Below are 11,261 nucleotides of genomic sequence, written 5' to 3' on the forward strand. Positions count from 1 at the left end.
GAGGGCTGAGTGGACTAGTCCATTGCGGAGGGCTGAGTGGACTAGTCCATTGCGGAGGGCATGGCTCACCAATAGTACATTATGCCTACCTTTTAATTGCCATCATTTCTAATCTACAATGTTTGTTTGGTTACGGTAAAGCATAAAATATATTATTACAGTCTTACCATTGTCATTGTAGGAGTGGGCACATTGTTTGCAGAGCCTACAACCTTGGCTATGCTTGTGAGAAAAAAGTTTTGGTTTATTTCCTTCCATTTACGAGTTTACAATTTATTATTTGTCTTTTGTTGAGAGTGCTCCTGTCAATGTTGAGTAAGGACACGCACCTGATTATGCATAGAAGTAGGCCTATAGGCTACGTGGCCTGATTACACATAGAAGTAGGCCTATAGGCTACCTGGCCCTGATTACACATAGAAGTAGGCCTATAGGCTACCTGGCCCTGATTACACATAGAAGTAGGCCTATAGGCTACCTGGCCTGATTACACATAGAAGTAGGCCTATAGGCTACCTGGCCCTGATTACACATAGAAGTAGGCCCATAGGCTACCTGGCCCTGATTACACATCCGCTATGGGTCCGCGGTCAAACGACCACCCCTCATCACTGTCAAACGCTCCGTAAAACACTATTGCGAGCAGGCCTTTCTAATCGACCTGGCCCGGGTATCCTGGAAGGATATTGACCTCATCCTGTGAGGATGCCTGGTCGTTCTTTAAAAGTTATTTACTCACCATCTTAAATAAGCATGCCCGTTTCAAAAAATGTAGAACTAAGAACAGATATAGCCCTTGGTTCACTCCAGACCTGACTGCCCTTGACCAGCACAAAAACATCCTGTGGTGGACTGCAATAGCATCGAAATAGTCCCCGTGATATACAACTGTTCAAGGAAGTCAGGAAGCAATACAGACAGTCAGTCAGGAAAGCAAAGGCTAGCTTTTTCAAACAGAAATTTGCATCCTGTAGCTCTAACTCCAAAAAGTTCTGGGACACTGTAAAGTCCATGGAGAACAAGAACACCACCTCCCAGCTGCCCACTGCACTGAGGCTAGATAACACGGTCACCACCGATAAATCCATGATAATCAAATATTTCAATAAGCATTTCTCTACGGCTGACCATGCTTTCCTCCTGGCTACCCCAACCCCGGCCAACAGGTCCGCACCCCCTGCAGCTACTTGCCCTAGCCTCCCCAGCTTCTCCTTCACCCAAATCCAGATAGCAGATGTTCTGAAAGAGCTGCAAAACCTGGACCCGTACAAATCAGCTGGGCTAGACAATCTGGACCCTCTCTTTCTAAAACTAGCCGCCGCCATTGTTGCGACCCCTATTACCAGTCTGTTCAACCTCTCGTATCGTCCGAGATCCCTAAAGATTGAAAAGCTGCCGCGGTCATCCCCCTCTTCAAAGGGGGTGACACTCTAGACCCAAACTGTTATAGACCTATATCCATCCTGCCCTGCCTTTCTAAAGTCTTTGAAAGCCAAGTTAATTAACAGATCACTGACCATTTCGAATCCCACCGTACCTTCTCCTCTGTGCAATCCGGTTTCCGAGCTGGTCATGGGTGCACCTCAGCCACGCTCAAGGTACTAAACGATATCATAACCGCCATCGATAAAAGACAGTACTGTGCAGCCGTCTTCATCGACCTGGCCAAGGCAGTCTCTATGGGGGTACCACAGTGTTCAATTCTCGGGCCGACTCTTTTCTCTGTATAAATCAACGATGTCGCTCTTGCTACGGGTGATTCCCGTCGTCACCTCTACGCAGACGACACCATTCTGTATACATCTGGCCCTTCTTTGGACACTGTGTTAACTAACCTCCAAACGAGCTTCAATGCCATACAACACTCCTTCCGTGGCCTCCAACTGCTCTTAAACGTTAGTAAAACCAAATGCATGTTTTTCAACCGTTCGCTGCCCGCACTCGCCCGCCTGACTAGCATCACTACTCTGGATGGTTCTGACCTAAAATATGTGGACAACTACAAATACCTAGGTGTCTGGCTAGACTGTACTCTCCTTCCAGACTCACATTAAACATCTCCAATCAAAAATCAAATCTAGAATCGGCTTTCAATTTCGCAACAAAGCCTCCTTCACTCACGCCGCCAAACTTACCCTAGTAAAACTGACTATCCTACCGATCCTCGACTTCGGCGATGTCATCTACAAAATAGCTTCCAATACTCTACTCAGCAAACTGGATGCAGTCTATCACAGTGCCATCCGCTTTGTTAACAAAGCCCCTTATACCACCCACCACTGCGACCTGTATGCTCTAGTCGGCTGGCGCTCGCTACATATTCGTCGCCAGACTCACTGGCTCCAGGTCATCTATAAGTCTATGCTAGGTAAAGCTCTGCCTTACCTCAGCTCACTGGTTTATAGAATATCTATTTTCATCCGGATATTTTCTACCTGCACGCTGCAATGTTTTTATTTGTTGCCTTTATGTAGGCTATTTTTACATATTGGCAATTGAAGTTACTTTTAAATTTGTATCATTTTGATAGAATTTTGATGAACCACATGACATTGATTTGAGATATGAAGACTTTATTATAAATTAAATGAAACTGTGCATATGAAAATCATAACTAGCACGCAGATCAGTAGAAATGGTACTATACATTGGCACTCAAAATGGAAAAAGGTTGCCGGCCGGCAACGTCAGGAGCATAACGGAAGGCCAGCAGCAGCGGGAGGAGGAGAGTCGGGAACAGATTTTTTAAAACTTCTGGTTAGGCTATATTGATCTCTGGCTGCCTCTTGAGTAATTTGTGTCTTCATTTTCAATCGCAGTGCTTAAAGCATCAGACAAGCTCAGTAGCCTCCATATAGTTGATTTTATTTCAACACATATGTATGGAAAAATACACGTTTTAAAATTAAAACATTTGGTCAAATGAAAACAAGACTCTCGGTCGACCAGGAATATTTGTTTTTGTCGGGACAGCCCTAATAGCTTTATTCCCTGTATTGTACAGCCTACTGATATGAAGTTATATGTATATCACCCCAACTGACTGGTTCTTCTGATGTTGTTCACACAGGAGACCATGTTGAGACATTCTCTATATCTGGAGAGCAACAGCAGGAAGATCACAGAGATAAGAGGTCTCACCACTGCCCACATTGTGAGGAGATTTTCCCAATTCTATCAAAACTAGAAATACACTTAAAAAATACACACAGGAGAGAATCTGTATTCCTGCACTGACTGTGGGAAGAGTTTCACAACATCACAGGCTCTGACAGTTCATCTGCGAGTCCACACTGGAGAAAAACCTTACTCCTGCTCTATCTGTAGGGAGAGTTTCTCTCAACAGAGCAGCTTAAAAACACACCAACGTGTACACACAGGAGAGAAGCCCTACTCGTGCTCTGACTGTGGGAAGAGTTTCTCCATATCAAGCAACTTAAAAACACACCTAAAAATACACGCCGGGGAGAAGCCTTACTTCTGCTCTGACTGTGGGGCGAGTTTCTCTCAACAGAGCCACTTACAAACCCACCAACATATACATACAGGAGAGAAGCATTACTTATGCTCTGACTGCGGAAAATGCTTCATAACATCAGCTGAGTTAAGAGTTCATCAGAGAACACACACAGGAGAGAAGCCTTACTGCTGCTCTGACTGTGGGAAGAGTTTCTCTCAACAGAGCAACTTAAAATGTCACCAGCGAATACACACAGGAGAGAAGCCTTACTCCTGCTCTGACTGTGGGAAGAGTTTCACCCATTTGGATATATTAAAATGTCACCAGCGAATACACACAGGAGAGAAGCCTTACTCCTGCTCTGTCTGTGGGAAGAGTTTCTCCCAACAGGGCAACTTCAAAACACACCAACGTATGCATAAAGGAGAGAAGCCCTACTCCTGTTCTGACTGTGGAAAATGCTTCACAACATCAAGTGAGTTAAAATCTCATCAGAGAACACACACAGGAGAGAAGCCTTACTACTGCTCTGACTGTGGGAAGAGTTTCTCCCGATTGGCTACCTTAAAAACACATCAATGTATACTTAAATGAGAAAAGTCTCATCACTTCTCTCAGACCAGCTAAGATTAAAGTCACTCCATCAATTAATCCTCATCTCATAAAATAAGTGGTAACAGTGAATTGGATCAAATGAAGAAAGCGTAGAACACTCTATTGTAATCCTATTGTTTCTCACTGTGAGAGAACTGTGCAGAGGAAAGGGAGCGTTATAGAATGATGACATTGGAAATCATCTTTTTCCATCTTTTTTTACTACAAAACATAGAAACGCACCATTTTCACGTGTTGATGTTGGGGTGGTGCTGGAGATGATGAATATGAAGTTGAAACATTTTAAAATGTCCTTTTAAGGTAAAAACAATAGGATGGTGGTTGGTCGGGTGGATGGATGGATGAGTCAGCATATAACATGAAAGTCTAGCAACCCAACGGTTGCGTGTTCAAATCTCATCACGGACAACTTTAGCATTTTAGCTAATAAGCAACTTTGCAACTACACTACATGACCAAAAGTACACTACCGTTCAAAAGTTTGGGGTCACTTAGAAATGTCCTTGTTTTTGAAAGAAAAGCAATTTTTTGGTCCGTTTTATATAACATCAAATTGATCAGAAATACAGTGTAGACATTGTTAATGTTGTAAATTACTATTGTAGCTTGAAACGGCAGATTTTTTAATGGATAATCTACATAGGCGTACAGAGGCCTATTATCAGCAACCATCACTCCTGTGTTCCAATGGCACGTTGTGTTAGCGAATTCAAGTTTATCATTTTAAAAGGCTAAATGATCAATAGAAAACCCTTTTGCAATTATGTTAGCACAGCTAAAAACGGTTGTTCTGATTAAAGAAGCAATAAAACTGGCCTTTTTTGGACTAGTTGAGTATCTGGAGCATCAGCATTTGTGGGTTTGATTACAGGCTCAAAATGGCCAGAAACAATAACTTTCTTTTGAAACTCGTCAGTCTATTCTTGTTCTGAGAAATTAAGGCTATTCCATGCAAGAAATTGCCAAGAAACGGAAAATCTCGTACAACGCTGTGTACTACTCCCTTCACAGAACAGCACAAACTGGACCTAACCGGAATAGAAAGGAGTGGGAGGCCCTGGTGCGCAACTGAGTAAGATGACAAGTACATTAGTGTCTAGTTTGAGAAACGGACGCCTCACAAGTTCTCAACTGGCAGCTTCATTAAATAGTACCCGCAAAACACCAGTCTCAACGTCAACAGTAAAGAGGCGACTCCGGGATCCTGGCCTTCTAGGCAGAGTTGCAAAGAAAAATACATCTCTCAGGCTGGCCAATAAAAATAAAAGATTAAGATGGGCAAAAGAACACAGACACTGGACAGAGGAACTCTGCCTAGATGGGCAGCATCCCGGAGTCACCTCTTCACTGAAATATATATATTTTTTTGTCTATTAAAATAACATAAAAAAAACATCAAACCCGTAAAACACCAGTCTCAACGTCAACAAAGACAAGGACATTTCTAAGTGACCCCAAACTTTTGAACAGTAGTGTATGTGGGTCCCCCTTTTGCTGCAATAACGGCCTCCACTCTTCTGGGAAGGCTTTCCACTAGATGTTGGAACATTGCTGTGGGGACTTTTTCCATTCAGCCACGAGCATTAGTGAGGTCGGGCACTGATGTTGGGCGATTAGGTCTGGCTCGCAGTCAACGTTTCAATTCATCCCAAAGGTGTTCGATGGGGTTAAGGTCAGGGCTCTGTGCAGGCCAATCAAGTTCTTCCACACTGATCTCGACAAACCAAAAAAAAGAAGAAAAAAAAAAACAGCCCCAGACCATTAGTCGTCCTCCACCAAACTTTACAGTTGGCACTATGCAGTGAGGCAGGTAGTGTTCTCCTGTCATCCACCAAACCCAGATTCGTCCGTCGGACTGCTATATGATGAAGCATGATTCATCACTCCAGAGAACATGTTTCCACTGCGTCAGTCCAATGGCAGTGAGCTTTACACCACTCCAGCCAACGCTTGGCATTGCACATGGTGATCTTAGGCATGTGTGCTGCTGCTCGGCCATGAAAAAACATTTTATGATGCTCCCAACGAACAGTTCTTGTGGACATTGCTTCCAGAAGCAGTTTGGAACTTGATAATGAGTGTTGCAACTGAGGACAGACAATTTTTACATGCTTCAGCACTCGGCAGTCCTCAAGCAGGGCAGACATTTGATGAACTGGCGGTGCCACATTGAAAGTCACTAAGCTCTTCAGTAAGGCCATTCTACTGTCAATGTTTGTCTATGGAGAATGCATGGCTGTGTGCTCGATTTTATACTCCTGTCAGCAAAGGGTATGGCTGAAATAGCCAAATCCACAATTTGAAGGGGTGTCCTCATACTTTTGTGTATATAGTGTGCTTAGCATGTTAATGTTAGCAACAACAAATTGGAATTCGTAAAATATCATACGTATAGCAGATTCGTAACATATTGTACGAAATGTAATTCGTAACATACTATACATCCTACAAATCGTATTACAGTTATAGGCCAATGTAATGTAACATAACATACTAAATTGTGTTTTTTTTATATACATATAGTACGTTTTGCTCTGACACCAAGTTGTCCCTCTGCAGTTCTCTGTGGGAATGAGTTAGTAGATACAGTTGAAGTTGGAAGTTTACATACACTCAGGTTGGAGTCATTAAAACTAATTTTTCAACCACTCCACAAATTTCTTGTTAACAAACTATAGTTTTGGCATGTCGGTTAGGACATCTACTTTGTGCATGCCACAAGTCATTTTTCCAACAATTGTTTACAGACAGATTATTTCACTTATAATTCACTGTATCACAATTCCAGTGGGTCAGAAGTTTACATACACTTAAGTTGACTGTGTCTTTAAACAGCTTGGAAAATTCAAAAAAATTATGTCATGGCTTTAGAAGCTTCTGATAGGCTAATTGACATAATTTGAGTCAATTGGAGTGCTACCTGTGGATGTATTTCAAGGTCTACCTTCAAACTCAGTGCCTCTTTGCTTGACATCATGGGAAAATCTAAAGATATCAGCCAAGACCTCAGAAAATAAATTGTAGACCTACACAAGTCTGGTTCATCCTTGGGAGCAATTTCCAAACGCCTGAAGGAACCACGTTCATCTCTACAAACAATAGTACGCAAGTACAAACACCATGGGACCACGCAGCCGTCATATCGCTCAGGAAGGAGACGCGTTCTGTCTCCTAGAGATAAACGTACTTTGGTGCGAAAAGTGCAAATCAATCCCAGAACAACAGAAAAGGACCTTGTGAAGATGCTGGAGGAAACAGGTACAAAAGTATCTATATCCACAGTAAAACAAGTCCTATATCGACATAACCTGAAAGGCCGCTCAGCAAGGAAGAAGACGCTGCTCCAAAACCGCCATAAAAAAACCAGACTATGGTTTGCAACTGCACTTGGGGACAAAGATCGTACTTTTTGGAGAAATGTCCACTGGTCTGATGAACTGTTTGGCCATAATGAGAATTGTTATGTTTGGAGGAAAAAGGGGGAGGCTTGCAAGCCAAGGAACACCATCCCAACCGTGAAGCACAGGGGTGGCAGCATCATGTTGTGGGGGTGCTTTGCTACAGGAGGGACTGGTGCACTTCACAAAATAGATGGCATCATGAGGCAGGAAAATTATGTGGATATATTGAAGCAACATCTCAAGACATCAGTCAGGAAGTTAAAGCGTGGTCGCAAATGGGTCTTCCAAATAGACAATGACCCCAAGCATACTTCCAAAGTTGTGGCAAAATGGCTTAAGGACAACAAAATCAAGGTATTGGAGTGGCCATCACAAAGCCCTGACCTCAATCCTATAGAAAATTTGTGGGCAGAACTGAAAAAGCGTGTGCTAGCAAGGAGGCCTACAAACCTGACTCAGTTACACCAGCTCTGTCAGGAGGAATGGGCCAAAATTCACCCAACTTATTGTGGGAAGCTTGCGGAAGGCTGCCCGAAACATTTGACCCAAGTTAAACAATTTAAAGGCAATGCTACCAAATACTAATTGAGTGCATGTAAACTTCTGACCCACTGGGAATGTGATGAACGAAATAAAAGCTGAAATAAATCATTCTCTCAACTATTATTCTGACATTTCACATTCTTAAAATAAAGTGGTGATCCTAACTGACCTAAAACAGGGAATTTTTACTGGGATTAAATGTCAGGAATTGTGAAAAACTGAGTTTAAATGTATTTGGCTAAGGCGTATGGAAACTTTCGACTTCAACTCTATCAGATAGAGATGATGTGATGATCAGTTTTCTGTGGGAATGAGTTAGTAGACACAACATGTATCAGTTTGTGATGATCAGTTTTCTGTGGGAATGAGTTAGTAGATACAACATGTATCAGATAGAGATGATGTGATGATCAGTTTTCACCATTACTTTGGGTGGATTCTTTTTTACTACATAATGACTTTTGTTTAATGATATGCAGGCTATGAAAGACTACATGTGTTTATTAAATTGTCTTTTAAAACTAGATTCATTATTTTAGTCATTGATTCATGTATTTGGATAACTGTAATGAACTTAATTGATCTGCTAATGAAAAATAAACATTGTACATGAATTTGTGCTGGTCAACCTTTGTTTTTTGGGTTATCTATACAGAAAGTACAATGTTTTTGTTTAATTCATGGAATTGTAAATCATTTACATGTCTATTATCTACTCAAAACATGTCACTACAGCTTTACACATCACCATGGGGACAAGCCAATTTCCTAGCCACCAGTAATTTCTACAATGCACACAAATAGATGTTTTGCAGTATAAAGGACTTACATAGGTTTCTTATTAAATAACAGTTAAATAAAATGGGGAAAAGTATTGTCATTTTTAAAGTGTTTTATATGGTACCAAAGTCCAGGGACAGCATTACCACCACAAATCAACAATGACCCACTTACTATTAGGGAATGGAACCAAAGAGGAAGATTGTGTTACCTTTCTCTTACTTATCGTAAGAGCAGGTGTGTTAACCCCGGAGTCCTGGCTAAGTTCTCATTCTGACCCTCATACCATCATGGCCATCTAATCATCCCCAGCTTCCAGGCTCATTCATCCCCCCCTCCTCTTCATGAGCATGTGTTCTGTCAACTTCCCTGGTAAATTAAAAAATGTAATTACTTAAACATTAATGTGCACTGTTCAAAATACATCTACAGTCAACGCTGTTGCTAGCACTAGCCCCCAAAATAAAGCGTCCGATCTGGGTTAACTTGGTTGAGTTTACGAAAACAAATATAATACAAGTCTCATCCCAGATGAGGAATAAGAAACGTTCAAAGCACATGTAATGTTTGGCTAAATACAATGTAATTTCTACTTCTTACACAGGATTTAGCCAGTTAAAGTGAAGTGTATCTTTAGGAGTAATTCATGTGTACCTATACACTACCCACCCTGACAACCTGGCCCTCAATTTACAGCTTGTGGAAGTGACATAACAAATACACTAGTACACCACAGAGTATATTTAATATCTGCACAAGTACAATGTAATTACTAGGTGTTACACAGGATTTGGCCAGTTATAATGAAGTCTATCTTGAGGGGTACTTACTTGTAATTACAGTGAACCAATAGCCAGTGAAGGAAAAAGTACCCAGTTGTCATACTTGAGTAAAAGTAAATATACCTTAATAGGAAGCCACCCAGTAAAATGCTCCTTGAGTAAAAGTCTAAACGTATTTGGTTTTAAATATACTTAAGTTGCAAAAGTCAATGCATTAATCATCTCAGATTCCTTTATATTAAGCAAACCAGACGGCACAATTAAAAAATATATTATGCATAGCCAATGGACACACTCCAACATTCAGACATAATTTACAAACAAAGCATTTATGTTTAGTAAGTCCACCAGGTCCGAGGAGGTAGGGATGACCCGGGTTGTTCTCTTGGTAACTGTGAATTGGACCATTTTCCTGTCCTGCTAAGCATTCGAACTGTAATGAGTACTTTTGGGTGTCAGGGAAAATGTATTAAGTAAGGTGTCAGGGAAAATGTATTGAGTAAAACGTACATGATTGTCTTTAGAACAGGGGTCGAGAAGGTCAGCGTACAAAATCTGGACATGATAGATTGCCGCGAAAGAAAAAAAGTGTTATAGACAAGATTAAAACGTCAAGACAGGAGAGAGAAAGGTGCGTTTTCCATGCAATTTGTTTCGTTTCCTTTTGGGAATACATGAATCCTGCTGGACGATTTAGCATAGGACGTTAGATAACTAGCTAGCTAGCATTTGGCAGCTACCTAGCAAATTGTTGGCTAGCTAGCTAACTGAAGAGCCATAATTGTAGCAAACGTAACTAACAAGGTAGCAAACGTTAGCTGGCGTAACGCTTCGAACACACCGACTGTGTTTTGCGTTTCGACACATTAGAAGTACATTCATTTCCAATGGAACGCTGCATTTGCCTTGCAGCGTTGCAGAGGCAGTTGCAGTGCGTTCTCAAATTGTATGCGTAGACTTGACAGAAAGTAGAAAAATATGAATGTAGATTTTTTACAAAAGTATTACAAAAGTGTATAAATAAGGCGTATTGAACACTTCTGTATAATCTCAATGAGGACATAGCAAGTTTTCATTAGTCATTGGGTACATCATATGAAAAACGTCAGAATAATCTACAAGAGACACATATTTCATGTTCCAATTCACAGCATAACATACATAGGCATTTCATCATTAAGTCCTTAATTGTTGAATGTTAGTTGTTGAATGTGCCTTTGGGATTTTGGCAGACCGATGGAGAATGTATCGGAGAGTGCTTGGTCTCAGCCCCTCAAATGTCGATGCCTGCGTGAAGGCCCCGTGTTCTCCACAACTACCTGCGGAGGTCATTCCAGGAGCCGCTCCGGATGGAGATGGGCACGCCAAATGGTCACCTTCCTGTTGTCACCAGGGCAGGTGCCAACAACGCCCCCAGACAGGCACTCCAGGTGAGGGAGAAGCTGACCACCTACTTCTCATCGCCAGCAGGTATATACTGCCGTGGAGTGAAACGTCTCTTTTAAGAGCCCCATAACACAAAGGTTATTTTAAGAACCATCCACCGTTGTCCATAAAATTGCATTTTTCCCCCAGATTACTTTATGTATCATTGTCTCTCTTCATTTGGAAGCTATATTTAAGTGAAATTTGGGAGTAAAGACCACACCTTAACCTTCCCTCTCCCATTAACGTCAGTAT

The sequence above is a fragment of the Salvelinus namaycush genome, chromosome 7 (assembly GCF_016432855.1).
Source record: "Salvelinus namaycush isolate Seneca chromosome 7, SaNama_1.0, whole genome shotgun sequence".
Classification (NCBI taxonomy): Eukaryota; Metazoa; Chordata; class Actinopteri; order Salmoniformes; family Salmonidae; genus Salvelinus; species Salvelinus namaycush.